Consider the following 22,391-nt stretch of genomic DNA (forward strand, 5'->3'; position numbering starts at 1 on the left):
GCCAAGCGGACCCCCCACGTTGGCTGGGGTTATACTGCCGGTCGGAAGAAGACCTTTAGTGGCCATATTTTTTTCCCCAGTCACCCTTGGGGCGGAATTACATCAAAATCTTTCTCATCCTGTTAATATAGCCAAGAAAAGTGTCGATGAACACATGATTAATTATTGTAAAACGAGTTCATTGAGATTTACCCACTTTACCGCAATGTAAAACTCTGCACCCATGTTGCGATAATTGCATGAAAAACTGTTCCTGTTCTGACTGTTCAACATTCGACAAAGTTTTCGTCTCAGACCAGGATCATAACGCACTTTCAGCAATTGGTGGTATTAAACATTACAGGCAAGTCTCCAATGAACAAAGACATGCAATTAGACACAATTTAGAACAAATGATGGCCGAGTTCGCTAGAACATGATCAGCTTTATGTTTTAAGTTTAGACATCTGAACACGTTAAAGCCAACAAATGATTACTGATATTCGCAATAATGAGATGTGGTAATGTTTCCATCAACCAGACTGACTAAATGGCCTTTAACAACAACAAAAAAACACGCACCTTGCAGTGTTAAGGACCCTGTATTACAAAATGTAAAGTTAATGAAGTGAGGAAAAGACATGATATATGCAAAAACAAGAATGTGTCCTCAGTACACGAATGCCCCACTCGCACTATCATTTTCCATGTTCAGTGGACCGTGAAATTGGGGTAAAAACTCTAATTTGGCATTAAAATTAGAAAGATCATATCATAGGGGACATGTGTACTAAGTTTGAAGTCGATTGGACTTAAACTTCATCAAAAACTACCTTGACCAAAAACTTTAACCTGAAGCGGGACAGACGGACGAACGAACGAACGGACAGACGGACGGACGGACGCACAGACAAGAAAACATAATGCCCCTCTACTATCGTAGGTGGGGCATAACAATAAAGAAATGTCATCCGCTCAAATACGGGCTCTTTACTTGGGTCGGGTACACAAAAATAGGGCAAAGTTGGACATGTTTGTGTATTACTGTAGCACAACATATTTAGTTATGTTTAAATTTATTAAAAATGCCTTATTGTTAACGCCAAATAGTCAAAATTATTGTCTCTTTATTTAATGAGAAATCGATATAGTTTAAACGCGTCCCGCAAAGAGGACCCCAAAATTAACTCATGTTTACGCAAAAAGAAATGTCCATAGTATCCCTCGCTCAACATGGAAGTGGTTAGATGTTATAATACATCCAAAAACATGAGTATTGATAGATTCGGGATGCGTTTGGCTTCTTTAAGCAAAATCAGGTTAGCGTTGTCCATTACGATTCGGTGGTGTAATTTTTTGTTTTAACATAATAAGATATACATACTATATATATATACTTTATATTCATACGTTTTAACAATAACATTTGTTTACAATTCATTTTTTACAGACAAATTCTGCCTCTCAGTCTAGACCGCAAGTACAACAAACAGTAGCAGCAGCAACAAGCGTAAGCATATTTCAGTTTGTTTCTTGATATGTTTAGTTGTAATTGTCACGAATTAGTATACATCCCAAAGCATCCCAAAACATGAGTATTGATAGATTCGGTATTCGTTCGGCTTCTTTAAGCAAAAGCAGGTTAGCTTTGTTCATTACAATTAATCCATTTTGAAGCCATACATTATTTCTTTTTAACGTTTCATGTTTGACTAAGCCCAATTCTATTTTAGTTTTAGGAAAAAAAAATTTTTATTTCAATATGCCAGTTTAATGTATAAATAGTACTTTTAACCTAAATTTGTGAATGAGTTGATTGTGTAATGGTTAGGCTCTTGCGCTTCGTCACTCCAAGGCACATCACATACACGTTCAAACCTCTCCGAGCGGAGAATTATTTTTGCATCTTCAATCCATGCTTACGTCTTCAATTAATGTTAAATAAGGTGTAATTAATCTATTTCAAGCCATAAACTATTTCTTTTTAAGGTTTCAAGTTTGACAAGGCCCTATTCACATTCTATTTTAGTTTTAGGGAACATTTTTTTTTTTATTTCGATATGTCTAATGTATAAATACTACTTTAAAAACTTATTGGGGAATGAGTTGATGGTGTAAGGGTTAGGCTGTTGCGCTTCGACACTTCAAGTCATATAACAGACACGCTCAAACCTATCCGAGCGGAGAATTATTTGTGCATCTTCAATTCATGCTTACGTCTTCAATTAAGGTTAAATAAGGTGAAATTAATTTATTTCAAGCCATAAACTATTTCTTTTTAACATTTCATTGTTTCATGTTTGACTTAGCCCTATTCACATTCTATTGATTGATTGATGGTTGCTTAGCGTCCAGTGGCAAATATTTCATGCATATTCAGGACGAGAACAAGATCACACTAAATACAATAGTAGGTTGATATAATAGAGGCCATCTGGGATGATGGTCGGGGAAATTTGGACAGCCACTGGAAAATGAGGGTATATTGAATAGAGACAGAAATTTTGCCTTGCAACAGACCACCTACGGACCCATCAAAGAGTTGTTGCAAGGGTTCTTAACGTGCAAAGAGCGTGACACTCTCTTTACACGAGGCAACGGATTTAACGTTCCCCTTCTGACCCGACGTGACTGCGAACTTTATACATCACACACAGCCAAACGGACGCCCCACTTCGGCAAGCGTTTTACTGCCAGCCGGGAGAAGACCAAGTGACCATATTTCTATTCCCCAGTCACCCTTGGGGTGAATTTTTTTCACATTCTAAAGAGGATTTCCCATTTGCGCATTCTTTGCATATAAATGAGCAAGAGGCACTTGCAGTGGCTTTGGCAGTCAAACGTTGGGATAAGTGCTGGCAAAATAAGCGTTTATATATTTTTTGTGATAATGCATCAACGGTTGCCTATATCAATAAGTGTACCCCAAGGAACAACATTTTGATGTCCTTTTTGTGTGAATTGTTTTGGCTACCTGCTTCTTATAATTTTCATCTTGTCGCAATTCATTTGCCTGGGAAGCAAAATGTTTTAGCTGATGCTATTTCCAGATTGCAGACCAAAAAACATAATGCCCCCAGGTAGGGCATACAAAATTAATCTAATCAAGGAATTGAGACAACATTTTAGCATCGTACAGAATAGAATAACCGACCACAATGAATATCGTAAACCACAAGAATTATTTTTTTTTTTTTATCTTTTTTGTGCTATTCATATTGTTATAATTTAATAAAGACTTTCAATAAGTGTTATAGAAGATTTGATAGGTTTAATAATAAAGTTATAACATAACAAATAAAAGAATTTATATCGAAAAATTAAAGTCTAAACTTCCATTTATAGCATCTTCTGCTGATGGTAAGTGTTGTGGTGAAGGATTTCTAGAGATTAAAAACATCTGTATGCATCAACACAAGTACATAAAAGACATCGCAATTGAGTGTAGTTATAATGATGACTTTGTTAGCAATGAAGTGAAGCTAATATAATTGATTCTATTTCTATACAATTTCTTTTTAATCGTTAAACATGTTAAAGGTCTTTGAGGTTTTCTAAAACGCATTCAACACAAGATTTGCACGGGCTTCAGCTGGGTATACATAAAAGGGATAATTTTTTTTATTCAAACGTCATTACGCAAAATTGAACCCAATGAGAAACAAAAGGAAACGTAAGTACCATTTAACATGTACATTTTAAAATTTATTTCGTCAGTGCATGTAGTTTAAGATACATGCAACTAGCCATATTAAGAAGCAGTTTCCTACTGGTCTACAGTGTGCAAGGAAATTGTTCGACACAGTGCATGCGAGTGGCAAGAGGGAAGTCAATTGGTCTGCTTTTTATTACACTCATACGTAGTCCTACTACCTAGTATCAGTGGGAGGACTGATTGATTGTTGGTTGCTTAACGTCCAGTGGAAAATATTTCATGCATATTCAGGACGAAAACAAGTTATCAATATATACAGTAGGTAGGACTTGTCATAATAGAGGCCATTTGGGATGATAGTCGGAGAAGTTCGGACTGCCACTGGAAAAATAAGGGTATATTGGTTAGGGATAGAAATTTAGCCTTGCAACAGGCCACCTACGGACCCCCCTAAGATTTGTTGCAAGTGGTCCTCTATGCTCTTCAACTTTGTTTTTGTTTGGCTTTTTAACTGTTTTGATCTGAGCGTCACTGATGAGTCTTACGTAGACGAAACGCGCGTCTGGCGTATTAAATTATAATCCTGATACCTTTGATAACTATTCATAATAACAGAAAGTGGAAGAATTATGGAATTACAATACGACACCAAATTAACTGTAGATAGACGGGACTTCAAACTACTCAAGAAGTTCCGTCTAAATGACGACAAGTTGTCTTTACCATCTCATGGTTCTCTTTCGGATTTAACAACCCCAATGACAGACCGGACGTGACTGCGAACTTGATACATCCCGCTCAACCAAACGGACGCCCCACTTCGGCAAGCGTTTTACTGCCGATCGGAAGAAGACCAAGTGACCATATTTCTATTCCCCAGTCACCCTTTGGGAGGGATGAAATTGTGTGTCATGCCTGCGACACACTACTTGGTACCAAAAAGTAGACTGAGTGCTTATGACCAAATGACAATAAGAAATTGGGCTTATACGTTCGGGAAATGTGTCAGACAAAGAAGAGTTAGACAAGAAACTATTTGTACAAACATTCATCTCCCAGTGGCACCATTTGGCTTCTGGAAACAACAGAAGAACTTCAACTTTTATTAAGATCTGGTAAAATAAATCCAAAGAACCAGAAATTAAGTTAATATCAAGAGGGTATGGACCCAGGAACACAGTAGTATATTGACCATGTGCAAAAAAAAAATAGTAGCCATGAAATATCAATTATGTATATCTCCATGCGCTATATCTAATTGTACAATTTATACAATAATCCCACCATAAACAAACCTGTCTCAAACAGATTTAGGAATATGCACTAGAGAATTTCACATCTGTTATCATTGAAATATTTCAACATTATTCAAAATAGATATCGTTTTAATTACATATGTTTTTCAAAATTTATTTACCATCATATATTTCATAAATGTGTCTTGTAAGTATAAATGGTTTATGCAAATCTTGATGACTTCAACATGTCCATTTGATCCTCTTTTTATTGATATCCCAGATTGGAGAAACACAAATTGCAGGGAATCGAAGATGGATCATAGGTACCATAGAAAATGCAGAGGAAAAATCTTATTTCACCCTATATGGGGCGACACTGCTGCCATTGGCAACAGATTAAAAGTGAACCCAGAGGTTTTTGATATTAGAACCTCTCAGCTGTACAATGTTTTCATAGCTGTCATGTTCGGTTTTAAACAAAATATTTTGTCTTTATCTAATTCCCTCCTACTTGTTTGAATGTTTTTTTTATATAGATATTTGTAAATATTGAATGAATGTTTTTTTATATAGATATTTGTAAATATTGAATATTTATTTCAGTTGTTGCCAGTAGAAATGCAGAAATAATGACAAGATCCAAAACAAAGAAATTTTAACATAAGCTGCCTGGTAACAGCAAGGTGTTTGTTTTTGGTTTTTTTTTAGATCAGAAGGTGTTCTACTCCACCCCCTTGATTTAATTTTTTCACATATCTTTTAAACACTACTGGCTTTGTGGATTTTTGACAGTGAGAAGCCCAAACTTATGTTCACACATAAATGTGCAAAGTCAAATTTACAAACATATTTAATACTCATATTTCCATATCTTCAGTTACTGAGATGAAAGAAAAGAAATTATATCAGTAATCCAAATTTGGCTTCAGGGAACTTATATAAAAAAGATGTGGTATGACTGCCAATGAGACAACTATCCACAAAAGACCAAAATGACACAGACATAAACAACCATAGGTCACCGTACGGCCTTCAACAATGAGCAAAGCCCATACCGCATAGTCAGCTATAAAAGGCCCCGATAAGGCAATTTAAAACAATTCAAACGAGAAAACTAACGGCCTTATTTATGTAAAAAACAAATGAACGAAAAACAAATATGTAACACATAAACAAACGACAACCACTGAATAACAGGCTCCTGACTTTGGACAGACACATACTAAAATAATGTGGCGGGGTTAAACATGTTAGCGGGATCCCAACCCTCCCCTAACCTGGGACATTGGTATAACAGTACAACATAAGAACGAACTATAAAATTCAGTTGAAAAAGGCTTAACTCATCAGATGGACAAAAATACAATTGGACGTGGCCCGGTACTTATACATCCCGACACAAATAGACACAATGAACAGATCTGAGAGTACTCGCAGTTATCTGACAGCTAGTTCAAAGCCACTAACAACTAATAAAAAAATCATGCATCTAAGACTAAACTTTCAACCTTGACTTTATTTATAATTTTTCCACTCCTGATCAAGTTTTTAAAAGAGATAGATAATATATGGAAGAAACATTAAAAACTGAAGAAAAAAAAAAACATAATGAATGAGAATCATGCCGCTATATGAATTGATTTAATTAGTACAATTTTTTTTTAGAGATTACTGCTTATTAAAAATGCTAGGGAAAATACTGCTAATTAAAAATGCTAGGGAAAATACGCGTTTTCATGATATTCTGACCGACTTTAAATACAAAAAAATGCCTTCATTAAATACAATTTTACAGTATTCTACACACACTCTTGTATTATTGATTCATTGATTTGTGTTTAACGCCACTTCCAGCACTGTTGGCTATTTCGTTGCAGCAAGTGTGGTTGTGCAACCCTGAGTGCCGGGAGAGAAGCAGCGATCTTCAGTATAACTGTCTAATAGTCCATTAAGATTGGAGTCAGTGGTGAAAGTTCGTTCATTGTTAATACTTCAGAAGGTTTAGTTGATCACCTTTTATATATCTCCGATATGAGAAACACAAATCGCCGGAAAAAGAAAGTGGAGAATCAAAATTATTGCAAATGAAGTCAATGTCTGGTCCAGGTGAGGGCGTACGCCTCGCTAAGCTTGGCGAAAGATATGATTCTACGCCCCTATTTCAAATACCATAAAAACGCCCCTGTAAGCTGACCTTTGATATCAAGACCAAAAGGTGTTCTACTCAACCGCTTTGGATAAATTGGAGGTACTTCTGACCGAACGTGGCTGTGTATTTAAGACATCCAGACGAACGCCAAACCTTGTCAAAATTGTTAATTCTGGTCTGAAATAGACCTAATTGATCGTACTATTCACCAGACCAGTAACACTTGGACATACAAGAGTTGTTGCAAGGTATCCATACAATGTACGTGCTGAAGGTGTGACACTCTTAAATTGATTCATAGTACTGATAATCCCCATTCTAACGGAACGTGGCTGCGATAAAGAATATCCGGCACTCATTTCAGAAATTAACTCAACCAGTGCTTGTGCAAAACACACTAATCAATGCAATTAACAGGCTGACCATGTGAAAAACTAATGAATGTTAGCAGTGGTTAAATGCCTAAACTTCTGTTGGCACCTAAAAAATATTATAAAAGTAAATAAAAAAATATGTGTCCAAGCTTCTGTTGGCACCTAAAAATTAATAAACAACTACTTTTATGTTTCAATGTTTCACGAACTTGATGTTATACTCATCTATGCCCTCTTAGATGAGAAGTGTCGGACACTACAAGGTCAACTTCATAATAACAGAAAGTGGAAGAATTATGGAATTACAATACGACACTAGTCCTATAACATATGACTTCGCATTCTTATTCAATTTTTAACGTTTTTATACTGATATTTTCATTTTTTATTTTTTTTTAATGCGAAGTCATATCGAGATACGTTTAATTCCTTTAGCACTTTCCGACATGATTTCAGGTCGGAACAAAATTGCTTCAATCTTCTTTCTAGGTCAAATATTTAACGGGCCAAATACATTTTAAATAACTTGAGCACGAAAACTATTAAAAAAATTACTTACTTGTGCTAAAGAAATAGTTAACCCATCACTTTAAGAAAATTTTATTCTCGAGTCGGAGCTCAATAACACCAGTTTAAATATGGCGCCCAGATTTGATTAATTTTCGAAATATAAAATCCAAATGAAAAAAAAAACGAACTTATGGCATCGTTTTACGACGATTGGTTTCAACGTTTTTTAAACGTAGTTTATAGCTTCAAAATCCAGAATAGAATACAGTTTGTTTCAAAAAGACAAAAAGGAAATTCTTATTAGCGTTTTATGAAACGATAACCTATCCTTGAAAGAAGGGAGTTAATTTGTCACACCACATGATCAATCATGCATTGTGAAAAGTTTTTTTTTTAAAATCTCAATCGCAAAAACTCCCACATTTTCCCTGAGAGAACCATTATGTTTTAATAAAATTAAAACCCCCTACCCCCCCCCTTTTCCAGAATTTTGTTTCAGAACCTTGATAAAGGGAAACGTTGAAAAATAAAAATGTTTTTCTTGCGTCTTTATAATTATTATGTATACTTTAGTAATTTCAACTAATATTCAGTCTCTTGAATAGTTCCCAAATATATGATATAAAATTTGTTATATGGGCATTTCTGAACGTTGTTTTTCATTTAGTAGATATAAAAAAGGGTGTGAATGCCAATGAGACAACTCTCCATCCAAGTCGCAATTTATAAAAGTAAACCATTATACTTTTTAGGTAAAAAAAAAAAGTCACCGTCTTCAACACGGAGTCTTGGCTGACACTGTTCAGCAAGATATAAATGGCGCAAACATTACTAGTGTAAAACCACTCAAAAGGGAAAACCGACGCGGTCTAATCTATATAAAAACGAGAAACACTTATGAACCACATCAACAAACTACAACTACTGAACATCAGATTCCTGACTTAGGACAGGTGCAAACAATTGCAACGAGTTAAAACATTTTAATTGTATCAAACATTCGCCCTTATCTGAAACAATAGTGTAACATTGTATTTATAATACTCCGTTTTAGATAGTCAAACCTGACCCTTTCAAATACAAGGAGAAAAAAACATAACCCCATTTCAGACAAATGAGCTGAAAATGCAACCCTGTCCGTCGGAACATACCCGTCTCGGTATCATATATATAATATATATATATATATATAGTAAGTATCCACCAGGTACAAGTAAAATGGCCATTGGAGAAGTGTCACACAAAACAACCATTTCGTGTATTGATTTACTTACCGTTTTTATTGTATAAAAAAGGTGTCAAGTCCCCATCGGATAGGGAATTAGTATAAAAAGAAATCAGAGTATGTGTTTAATTATTTAATAAAGGAAATAACGATAGGGGTTGTTTTTGTGGAAAAAGGGGGGGGGGCGTACGCCCATTACGCCCTTGCGTGGACCCGCCCCTGATAATTTCAATAACTTCCTCAAGCTAGATGTCCTCGTCTGCAAACGTTAATTGAATAGCATGTCCTTGGTATTCATTCCAGTGTCTGGTAGAAAAGATTGGACACAACAAAAAAATAACCTCTAATATTTTGGCCTTTTTAGATACTTTTAATTTACGCCATCTTTAGTTTCAGACGAATTGATCGAATAATATCGGTGAGCTCACCTTTTTAGTGAACTCGCAAGTTCCAAATTAAAAGAGTTGGTATTGCGTTGATTCATAAAAAAGAATGGCCAACGTAGATACAAGTATCTTGTCTTAGGGAGGGATAAATCCTACTTTGTAAAGGACCACTCTGATTCGAACAAAAAATTCTCTGATACTGACATTATCAAGATGCTTGATTTCTTGATTAATAACATATTTGTTACGTTCGGAGGACGTGTTTTTCAACAGATCGGTATTATAATGTGAACAAATTGTGCCCCTCTTCTTGCCGACTTGTTTCTTTATTATTATGAGGCTGACCTCATACAGGAACTTCTTAGAAAGAAAGATAAGAAGTTAGCAATTTCCTTTAATATAAAAAAGAAGATGTGGTATGATTGCCAATGAGACAACTATCCACAAAAGACCAAAATGACACAAACATTGACAACTATAGGTCACCGTACGGCCTTCAACAATGAGCAAAGCCCATACCGTATAGTTTAACTCTACTTTCCAATATATAAATGATGTTCTTTCACTTAATAATTCAAAATTTGGTGAGTATGTTTAATGCATCTATTCCACCGAACTGGAGATAAAGGATACAACAGATACAGTTAAGTAGGCCTCATATCTTGATTTACATAGATCTAGAAATTGACAATGAGGGTCGGTTGAAAACAAAAACTTTACGACAAAAGAGATGATTTCTGCGTTCCATTTCTAAGTAGCAACATTCCAGACTGTTACACAATTGATATCGAACTACAATCTCCTTCCCTTTAATGATGTGACCTACCGAATTTGACTATTTACAGGATTTGTTATCACATAAGCAACACGACGTCACGGATGCCACATGTGGAACAGGATATGCTTACCCTTCCGAAGCACCTGAGATCACCACTAGGTTTTGGTGGGGTTTGTGTTGCTCATTCTTTAGTTTTTTTATAATATGTCATGTGTACTATTGTTTGTGTGTTTGTGTTTTTCATTTTAGCCATGGCGTTGTCAGTTTTTTTTTCGATTTATGAGTTTGACTGTCCCTTTAGTATATTTCGTCCCTCTTTCCAAGCCAAACCATTACCTCCGGCTTTTCCGACTCACAACTTGCAATATGACCTACAAGCTTAAGTTTGCACAAGGTCATGTTTTTCTCTGGCTGTTTAAGACGTCTTTACACTAAATCCATAGGATGATGGATCTGTTCGGATTGATTGTTTAGTCTTAGATGCATGATTATTTTATTAATTGTTAGTGGCTTTGAACTAGCTGTCAGATAACTGCGAGTACTCTCAGATCTGTTCATTGTGTCTTTTTGTGTCGGGATGTATAAGTACCTGGCCACGTCCACTTGTATTTTTTGTCTATCTGATGAGTTAAGCCTTTTTCAACTGATTTCTATAGTTCGTTCTTATGTTGTACTGTTATACCACTGTCCCAGGTAAGGGAGAGGGTTGGGATCCCGCTAACATGTTTAACCATGCCACATTATTTATGTATGTGCCTGTCCCAAGTCAGGAGCCTGTAATTCAGTGGTTGTCGTTTGTTTATGTGTTACATATTTGTATTTCGTTAATGTTTTTTGTACATAAATGAGGCAGTTAGTTTTCTCGTCTGAATTGTTTTACAGTGTCTTATCGGGGCCTTTTATAGCCGACTATGCGGTATGAGCTTTGCTCATTGTTAAAGGCCGTACGGTTACCTATAATTTTTAATGTTTGTGTTATTTTGGTCTTTTGTGGATAGTTGTCTCATTGGCAATATAACCACATCTTCTTTTGTATATCTTCTACAAATTTGGTGCTCCTACTGATAGCCATCAAACCTGTCTAATTGCTTACGCATTGTGTGTTGAGGCATTTTGTGTAAAAAGAATGTCACATGTAATTTCCCTCGGATGACCATGTTGATATCATAGACACGTTTTCTCGCGAATAGATTGATTTGCTAAATTAGTAAACATGGTAAAGTCTGAAATATTTCTTGCATATCATACACGAAGTAGCATGTATTTAATTACACATGTTTGATGTCTACAATTATTCAAATAAAGATAACAAAAAATAGATGTTTGTTAAAGTCTGGTTGCAATTATTTCAGACAATTAAAACTAAATGCCAAAAAAAATTAAAATTGAATATATTTTTTTTGCTCTGTCTTGGAGTAAAGGCATAACCCATATAATACATTCATAGAAATGTTCCATAAAAGTACACACCAAGACTCAAAAGATAGAATTTTAAAAGAATTTCAAACTGAAAGTAAGAAGGACCCGATGTGTGATTGCTATAGTTATTTTTGGTATGGGTCTAAACATACGGGACGTAGACTTGTTAGTACATATTGGATGCCCAAAATTTGTACTCTTTTAGTGGCAAGAGGCAGGCCGTTGTGCGAGAGATGGCCGACAAGAGCTAAGTCTCATTCACTACATGTCTTTGAAAAATACCGCTAGAGATAATCGTACAGAACAAAGATAGCATGTGCGTCCGTACGCAAGTACTGTCACTTATTTCAGACAAGAAAACAGTTGCAAGTCTGTCGGAAAGTAATATACTGTAGTGGATGCGACCGTGGAACATTGTGATTGTTCTTCCTGTATATCTTGTTCTGTACGTATTGAAAAGTGTCCATGCCAAAAGAGATGCTTTTGCAATGTACATACTTTCCTTAACCAAGAACGTGTAGATGACCAAGTTAAAAGTTTCTTGTGGCATTTACAACTAATAGGTGAATGAAGATTTCTTTGCTCACCCATGGAGTTGTATATAGAGACTTGTCTGGTTAAAACTGAATTGTATAATAAATGTCAATACTGTCAATCCGACTAATGGGTGAATGAAGATTGCTTCGCTCGTCCAAGGAGTTGTTCGGTTCAAACTAGAATGTACATTAAATAATGATACTATCATCGGTGTTTCACTTCAATTTTTATTTAAAAACCAAGCATGAACCATAATTATAAAATTATTCAATTGAGCCCATGAAATGTTATCAAACTGTAAACTAAATATAAAATCATTCCTGACTTAGAAGAAAATGACTGAGATAGTTCAGCTATACAGGAAGACCGTTAATTGAATATTAATCAAGTATACCAATCATTTACAGGTTATTTTTTACATTCTATCTAGTTTTTATTTTAGATACAAAGAAAATCTTCGTGTAAATTTATCATATAACAAAATAACTTCTGTTATGTCTATACGGTATCTTATAGTGAGGGTTTATCATCATGTGCTCCTGTTCAAAGGAGGTTTACACACAGAAGAATAAAATTTCGTTTCATTTCACGAAGGAATCCGTTTTTGTATTAGCCGTTTTGAAAGTTTGAACCTGATGTTGATGAATGTTGAAAAATGTTGAATTGTTATATTATGACACATTTTCGTTGGATTTAAAGCAATAGTATATGATATTTCGCTTCTAAGTGTGATTGGACACACTTAAAAACAAGGTACACATGTTGATTTGAAATTTTGTTTTGCTACGCGAATTTTGCCTATCGCGATATGACCTCGGGTGGCACATTGATAGTAAAAAAAAATATCAGAACAGTAAATAGAAATAGTAAATAATGCCCCCGAGGTCATATGTTATAGGACTAAATACGACACCAAATTAACTGTAGATAGACGGGACTTCAAACTACTCAAGAAGTTCCGTCTAAATGACGACAAGTTGTTTTTACCATCTCATGATCTGGTTAGTATATTACTAAGAGTGAAATTTGTAGTTTAATTACGGCCATAATTGCGAAAAGGTCATGATGAACCTAAAGCACATGTAAAAAAGTGAGAAATCTTCAACCGATGAAATGATTTTACAAAAATGTAGAACCGGTTTTAGGAATCTTGAAATACATACAAATAAAATTGATGATGAAGACGAATTTAAATCTAACGTAAAGTTCTGTTCCAGAGTTTCATTTCAAAATATTTATTCACGAAAAGATTTTTAGTAACGATATAAATGTTCAGATTCATCAATTACCTTTAACATTACTTGATGATCAGGAGATGGACGTCCCTCGCGGTAGTATTTTGAATGTTACATGTCAACAAAGCACTACTAGACCAACAGAAGATGAACTTATAGCTGACTCTGCGGTATCACTGGGGTAAAGCTGATGACCGTAACTGCATTCACGGTCATCCCAAGATGTCGGATGAAAAATTAGGTCAGTTTCTGTATTGTCTGTTAAAGTGTTTCTATATCATTTTCTTTACAAATCATACATTGAAACGATGTAAATTTATAAAAGAATCACTCGAAAATCACTAATTACTTCCGAGAAATGTGCATGAAACGGGAAATTCGATTTGAAAAAATCGTTAAGATGTCCGTAAATCATAATCAAAATATTTTCAAGATGACCGTAACATAAAACAAGGATGACCGTGATTGGTAAAAAGATGACCGTAACTTGTAAAGGATGACCGTAATTTGTAAAGACTGACTGTAATTTATATAGGACGACCGTAACTTTTATAGAATGACCATCAATTCTAAGAAATATCCGTATTGTATTCAAAGCTTTTTTGTTGAGTTTGTCGATCTCAATAGGGGCTCGGTTAGCGAATATAAATATGTTTCATAAATTTCTTTTTTTAAACTATAATATAATTGGCCATATTTAGGATTTATAACAATGATAGTAAATTGCATATTTCTCGTAAACAATGAAATATTTATTGATATCGACGTTAAAATTTTAACACAAATTTACAGCGATACGACGAAAATTTGAAGAAACATGAATGTGTCCCTAGTACACGGGTGCCTCATCTACACTATCATTTTCTATGTTTAGTGGACTATGAAAATGGGATAAAACTGTAATTTGGCATTAGAATTAAAAAGATCATTCCATAGGGAAAATGTGTACTAAGTTTCAATTTTATTTAACTTGAAGCTGGACAAACGGACAAACAAACAGACGAACGGACGAACGTACGCACAGACCAGAAAAACATAATGCCAATAAATGGAGCATTTAAAACATTAATAATACATACGAATATTTGGTAATCGAGCCAATGTGTATGGGTCCAGAGGAAGCAGATTAAAATCTTAATTTGTCTTGATATATGCAGGCGGAAACACTTTTGAAATAGAACAAAAGAATCGAAGCTCTGTGTTTATCGAGAAAGCGATAAAAGTTAACTGTAATGTTTGATATAGTAACAAAATTTTAAAAAGTTAATAGAAACAAATAAAACGACAATTTTCTTATTTTAAAAACACCATTTGCATAAGTTTTCAATGTATCTATTACATAGTAATGCAAAACAATAAGATATCAAGTCGACGACATGGTTCTTATCGGGGCCTTTTATAGCTGACGTTGCGGTATGGGCTTTGCTCATTGTTGAAGGCCTTACGGTTACCTATAGTTGTTAATGTTTGTGTCATTTTGGTCTTTTCTGGATAGCTGTCTCATTGGCAATAATACCACATCTTCTTTTTTATATATAGTATCTACAAGTTGGATGTAGAAAATGCATAACCTCCGAATTTTTTTTATCACGGACGGAGAACATATCAATCTTTTAGTTCAGAAATTTTCGTGTCTGCCATTCCATTATGTGAATCAAGAAAAAATTCCCCAAAACAGGTAACGATTGTATCGAAAAGAGAAAAATCGAGTGCACCTTTTTTATGTTAGGGCATGTTTGGGGTGTATATTTTGACTTTAAAACGTACAAAGCAAGAGTATTTTATATAACATCTCGCTTCAGATTCTATCATTATTATATATCAAAGCTACAGGTTGACTTTATAACGTAAAAAAATGACAGTACGAAAAGATGAAATATATGGGTCAATTGAGATACCTATCTAATGAATCACAAAAACAGAGTAGGTGCGTTCGAATAGCTATTTTTTCTAAAAGTACTTGACGACAGTCTTTTAATTTGGATGATGAAAATGTGTGTGTGATAACTAGGGTTTATAATCTTCAACCACTGAAAATGTTTAGTCTGCCCTTCCACGAAATATTTAATTAGAATTTTTTTAAATGCTTAAGAATTTTCAAAAATTCCATCTGACATCCAAACAGACAATATTTTTAAGTTGAATCAATGCAGACAAGATCATTAACTACTGCTCATTAGCTAGTAGATACATTTGTATTTTAAAATATAACTGACATATAACGATCGATCGTAATGGTGATATGTGGATAAATTTATCAGTTTTCAAGAGCAAAATTGGCAGAGCGTCATCCCTACAATGGCTTCCATTTCTACGACTGTGAGCATGAACTGGCGTAATGGGGAGATAATTTTGAAGAAGTAGAATCCTGACTGTATGAATAACATTTCTGTATATATACAAATTGACAACGTTCCGCCTTGTGATACGCTTTTCGTACAATACTATTTTAAGGATCTACTTTGCTGGCGCTCACCTTTACTAGTTTATTCGAATGATATTTTCAAAATATTTCTGTTATTTTATTTGCACGACAAAATGAAAGACGATATAATATCAATGGGTGTACATGCAATTTTTTGGCATTTTTAAAAATGTGTATTTATTATATGTCATTAAAAGGAATCCCAGAAACAAACAAAAAATCTTTTGTCGAGCAGTTGAAGGCTGTGCACCGCATGTCTTTTGGCAAATTCATTTTAAAAATTGAACCCTCTACTGTAAAAAAGATAGTAATCTTTGCATTTGAAGCACGTCTTATTTTCTTCTACCTATAGGATAAAACTTTCATATTAATATGTGTATACCAACACGATTAATCATTTGATACAAAAAGATAGTTATATAAATACGGATATTTCTTAGAATTGAGGGTCATCCTTTAAAAGTTACGGTCATCATTTACAAATTACGGTCATCTTAAAAGCAGTTACGGTCAGCCTTGTTATGATTCGCTGATTCTGTTACGGTCATCTCGATTGTGATTTACGGTCATCTTGGCAATTTTTTCAAATCGAATTTCCCGTTTCATGCACATTTCTCAGAAGTAATTAGTGATTTCCGAGTGATTCTTTTATAAATTTACATCGTTTCAATGTATGATTTGTAAAGAAAATGATATAGAAACACTTTAACAGACAATACAGAAACTGACCTAATTTTTCATCCGACATCTTGGGATGACCGTGAATGCAGTTACGGTCATCAGCTTTACCCCAGTGGGTATGGGCTTCGCTCATTTTTGAAGGCCGTATGGTAGTTATAGTGTTTTTTTTTTGTAATTTCTGTGTCGTTTGGTCTCTTGTAGGGAGTTGTCTCATTGCCAATTATACCACATCTTCTTTCGTTTGATGTTTATTTTAAAATAAAGTATTTAACCTTCTTTCTGCCATAGGGCCGATTTGGCCGATGCAGAAACAGTACCTTTGACTGCCAAGGATCGGCCCAAAGCCGATGTTGTTTTCCGCTGTGACGTTGTTCCTTCACGTCATAGATAATTCGCAGTGCCCTGCGAACTTCGCAAGCTGGCTTTGAAAGAAAATCAGCCGTTGTTCACAGATCTGCTACCGGGCTCATGGACTTTTCTACTATACATAAGTGTCATATTGTGATAAAATATAAGCATAGGTCCAATATCAATCTGTCCTTTCAGTCCACGGTGTTAACCGAATGTATAAATATGGACACAAAACCGATAACTCCCAAAGGGAGATTCATGCACTTTAAAGTCTTGCAACTTTAAAACCTCTTTCAGTTGTCCGTAAGTGGCCTGTTGTAAGTCAAAATATGCACCAATATCTGTCTTATCCTTTTTAATTGACAGTCCGTCCTTCTCTCCTGTGTTACCACTTTTACTAACATATCTTTTAGATTTCTTATGCCTAAAAATCATGATTATGGATAACAGTTTTTATGCAGTACTTTATTTATCAGAAAGTCAGTCATTGAAAGATGAGGCTCTATTTCTCAGTCGACATATTATAAATGTAACTGGACACAAATCTGAGGCTTCCTGAAAGTAATAGTGGTAAAACGGGTAAAAAAGCACTATGCAAAACATCTAAAGTTACAAAACTGGCCTCTTTGTCATCAAATGTTGACTATTTTCGTCTTTCACAAACAAGTGTGACTGTCGAAACTGAAGCATTATCAACTGCCTCATTTTGCCCTATTAATTTGCAGCAAAACTAAAAACCTAATGTATGATCATGATTGATTAATAATTGGTAACTTAACACACAGTGGCAAATATGTCATGCATGTTCAGGACGACAACTGATAGATTGAGAAGGTACTGTAGTTGAGGCCGTCCGGAATGATGTTCGGAAAAATTGAGACTGCCACTGGAAATAGTAAATAGGGATAGAAATTTGTCCTGTCAAACATCTGCTGATGTAAATCTTTCAAATCTACTTCATCTGAACTTGTGTCAAGTTAAAGTCGATTTGGTCGGCCATTATTTACGTTGCACAGATCGATGACTTTGCAATTTATTATTATAACATTGTCCAGGATAGCACATGCAGTCCTAGCTGTTGTATTTTATACGGAAATATTATATGAGAGTAGAGTGCCTACAATGGCAGTTTTAGAAGTAGGAGACAGTGGTGTTAGTCTGGACGACATCTGTGGTGATAGCTGGCAAGACTAATCGAAAAGACATCATTTAAAAACAAAATACTTAACATTTTTAATCAATTGCAACAAAATGTAAGAACTCAATATACAATTATAAATGAAATAAACATTTTTGACATCTATGTCTCTTAATTAGGGCAAATTTCAAATTTTATGTCTATAAACTGTTACACTAGAGGTAATTCCGGTATTCAGGCGCAAAATATCTGCACACAGCCCTTGGGTTTTTAAGCACCAATCACTTTGTGTAAATCATATAAATACCAGGGCATTATCGAGTTTAAAATAACATTACATATATAGTTAAAAATAACATTACATATCTAGTTAAAAATAATTTCATCAATAAATATTTATAAAAATAGTGTTTATTGATTGATTGATTGTTGGTTGCTTTACGTCCAAAAAATAGTTTTTATGAACAAAGACAATTGAAATGGAAATGTTTTGACATGAAAAGTATATAAATCAGTAACAAATCATGAATATCGAAAATTCATGTTAAGGCATGTGGACGAATCGTTCTGCTATATATATAAATCTTATTCAAATATTTATATGATGTTTAGCAACAAACCAGATTATACTGATATCAAAAAGTTATATCGCTAAAATATATTATTATTGCCGTAAGATTGAATTCACTGTCATTTCTTCATCATCCACACATGAACTCGTCTCAGAAAGAAAAAAAAAACACACTTCTTTATACCTGTACCTAACTTTTAGGTATTGAGGTATGATTTTTTTCTCACACAAGTGCCTACGACCATCCACCAGAACTTGTGGTCATCTCATGTTCAGAACTTCAGTACTTTGTTTATTACTATATCAACAAGTGTAATGCCAAAATGAAACCAACTATGTAATTGATTCTTTCAAGTTTTTTATCAATGCTCGTTAGGAAATGACATTTGCACTACTTTTCTATTTCTTTTTTAAAAAGTTCTTATCTATTAAAATAAATCGAATACTATATGGTGTATACCTTCTCTTATTGTTGGCATATATGATGCCCTTCTGTAGGCTGTTTCTGTAAATCTGTCAATGAAGTCAGAGGTTATTTATGACTAACATCAATCTCGGAGATCCTGAAATATTTTCCATACATTTCCTGTTAAATCCATTGTTTAAAACTTGTGCTTCCGTTAATGCCAATCAATTTAAATTTGCCAAAAAAGAAAATGAATGCTCATATTAAATGTTGTTTTGAGAGCAACCATTATGATTTCACTGTAACTATTTAAAACATATTACAAAAAAAGACTGCCACAAGAAATGTTTCAAAACATAATCTTTCATTAATTAATTGGAACACATTCCAATAAGAGGCCAGATCAAAATATCAGTTTATTTCATGTTTTGCTATCTTACATATCTGTACACATTGTTTTTTTGGTTATAAACTGTTTTTAATACTTAATGGACACTTTTCTGAGCTAACTGTCATCAGCACTGATACACAACTATTTTGTCATGGAGTGTTCTTATGGTAACTTGTTCATTGTAAGATTTTTTTTAATTTTCTGAACACCTTGTAACTTAGTGTAGTTATGACAAATTTTAGAATATGTATTCCAATTTTTGCAATTTACACTTTTATTTCACCCAAATAAAACCCTTATTGTCCCTGCTTCTGTGAAAAAAATGCCCTTCTCCTTTGAAAAAACATTGCCACAAAAGTCCTTTACACAAGTGTAAGAAAAACCTATAGTCAAATTTTTAAACAACCCGACTACCTTATCATCATTAAGAGGCTGTCAAAATGACAGAAAACTGGATTTTCCGGCAGAGGCCGAAACCGGAACAGGTGAGAAAGTATGGACACAATCTTTAAGCGTATAACAGCTCTGAAGTGAGATTGTGATGGAATATTTAAAAAAAATTATTATCCAATTAATAATGAAAAAATTGCTATAAGAAAATTTTGACAACTAAAGTAGTGATTAAAATATATTGAACAGAGACAATCATCATTAGACTTAAAGCCATATCAATATTAATTTTACCTTTTCTGTTGAAAGGGAAATAACTCAAAAATATTTCCATGAACCAGTTATGTAAACAGCAAAAAAAAGTTCTCTAAAATAAGATATGATTTGACCGCTAAAAAATAGTTCTCTAAAATTGTAAATAATGTTATATTTATTTTCAAATTACAATAAAAAAATTAAACACCACTTATATTCAGCATATCAAAGAACACCAAGAATTATATTTAAATTAAAGAAAAGTTGTATTTTGGACCATTTGGACCTAAATGAGGACCAATTTTAAGACAGGCCTCAAATTGATTTTTTTTTAACATGAGACCAAATGACAAAGAAATTCATTATTGATTTCTGATGAAAAGGAAATAACTCCATTTAATATACACGTAAGAAAAATAAATTTGCTACCGAAAGGTCTAAAATTGTGAAAATTGAACTTGACCTTAATTCGGTCCCAGGAAACAACATATCTAAATTTGAAAAGATTTCTGAAATGCGTTTTCATATTAATGAATGAACATATCATCTGCTGCTTACTATTCTTACTTTTTGGAAGGTAAACCACCAACACATTTGGGTCATCCTCCACCCAAGTCTGCACCTTTAAAGATATTTCAAAACAATCTTTAAAAGGGCATTTAATTTAGATTTTAAATTAAAATATATTTCTGGTTTGTTTAAAATAGTAACACGATTAATAAAACCACAATTTCAAAAGATTTAATCTATGAATGCGTGTAGCTGATACTTGAAATCTTCCATTACTGAAGTTCTTACTGTATATTTCATTGAAAATGGGCTATTTAAATCGAAATAAAAGTATAAAAAATAAAGAACCATAGTTTTTAGCATCAATGTATATTATAACAAGTTTGGGAATTATATACAATAATGTTCCAATAAATTAAAAAGAATGGAATGTAATGAAAACAATTGCTGGTTTACAGTTAAAAAAAATAATTATGTCATTAGGTAACTAGACTGACTTTTGATGCTTATCTTCCTTATAGGTTACTATAAATATCACATGTGTGTTATAAGGAAGGGATCATTTAAAACAGTTATGAACTATACTCTGTATTGACCTATAGCTGCTAATTTTTGTGTCATTTGGTCTCTTGTGGAGAGTTGTCTCATTGGCAATAATACCATATCTTCATACATTTGAATTTTAAATTTCATTACTCCACATAAACATACATACCAAACTGTCTATTTTTGACCATTTACTCCTGAACATTGCGATACTGAAAATAATAAACATATACCTACATTTTTTTCAAACATAATCCACTGCAAAATGATTATAATTTCTGGATTCTTGTATATTTAATAATGCCAAAAGTACAATAATTAGAGTTTAAGCAATCTTCCAGTAACATACCGGAAAATATATTAGGAATACTTCGGATTAACAATTTGTACACCAAATGTCCATGACTTACGAGTAACTGATTGAATTTAACCGTTTTTTGTCTGCTGAATCACAATGTTTATTTTTTTCGAGTGCTGGAAAAAGGACTTGTGTCCTACAGTCAACCATTTTACTATATTAATACAAAACAGTATACGCATACTTATCCTGCTTCTATTTGAAGCGAACGGATACATTCGAATCATTGTTTATGTGGCAGTTTACTTTGTGATCCCCGTTAAAATGCTGTCAATTTTAATGAAAAGTAACGTCGGTAAAATAGAGATACATGTTTTCATGCGTTAACTATAAATTGTCTGCTAAAACATAAGTTCGTACTGTATATTGTAGGAAAATACGGAAAAGGAGAAAGCTCGGCGAGCATTGCATTTCTCTCGCATTTAGATTTAAGCTTATGCAAATAAATGTTGCATTTCCCGACATTGAACGAATTAGGGGACGACCATTTAATATTCTGGGGGAGAGGGGGGGTGGCAGGAGGATTTTTTTTTATCGGTTATTTATTTTTGTAAACTAAGAGGACAGATTATCCATTTTCTGCACTATTGAAGCAAGATTTTTCATTTTCATTAAAGCAAGGGACTGATTATTCATTTTCGCAACTATATTTTTGATATTCGAAAGCATACAATTTTTTAAATGATTTGTTTATTATAAATAATACATAAAGTATAGTTAAGTCATTATGTACCATTTAATTAGATTAATCATCCCCCTCTGCAGAAATGAATCTTTTAAATTCTCAACTGCATATACATGTATTGCATACATACATAGTATTAAAGTTTAGTTATAACTTGGCACTTTGATGTTTTTATGTATTGGCAAACATACTACGCCGA

The sequence above is a fragment of the Mytilus galloprovincialis genome, chromosome 1, assembly GCF_965363235.1.
Source record: "Mytilus galloprovincialis chromosome 1, xbMytGall1.hap1.1, whole genome shotgun sequence".
Classification (NCBI taxonomy): domain Eukaryota; kingdom Metazoa; phylum Mollusca; class Bivalvia; order Mytilida; family Mytilidae; genus Mytilus; species Mytilus galloprovincialis.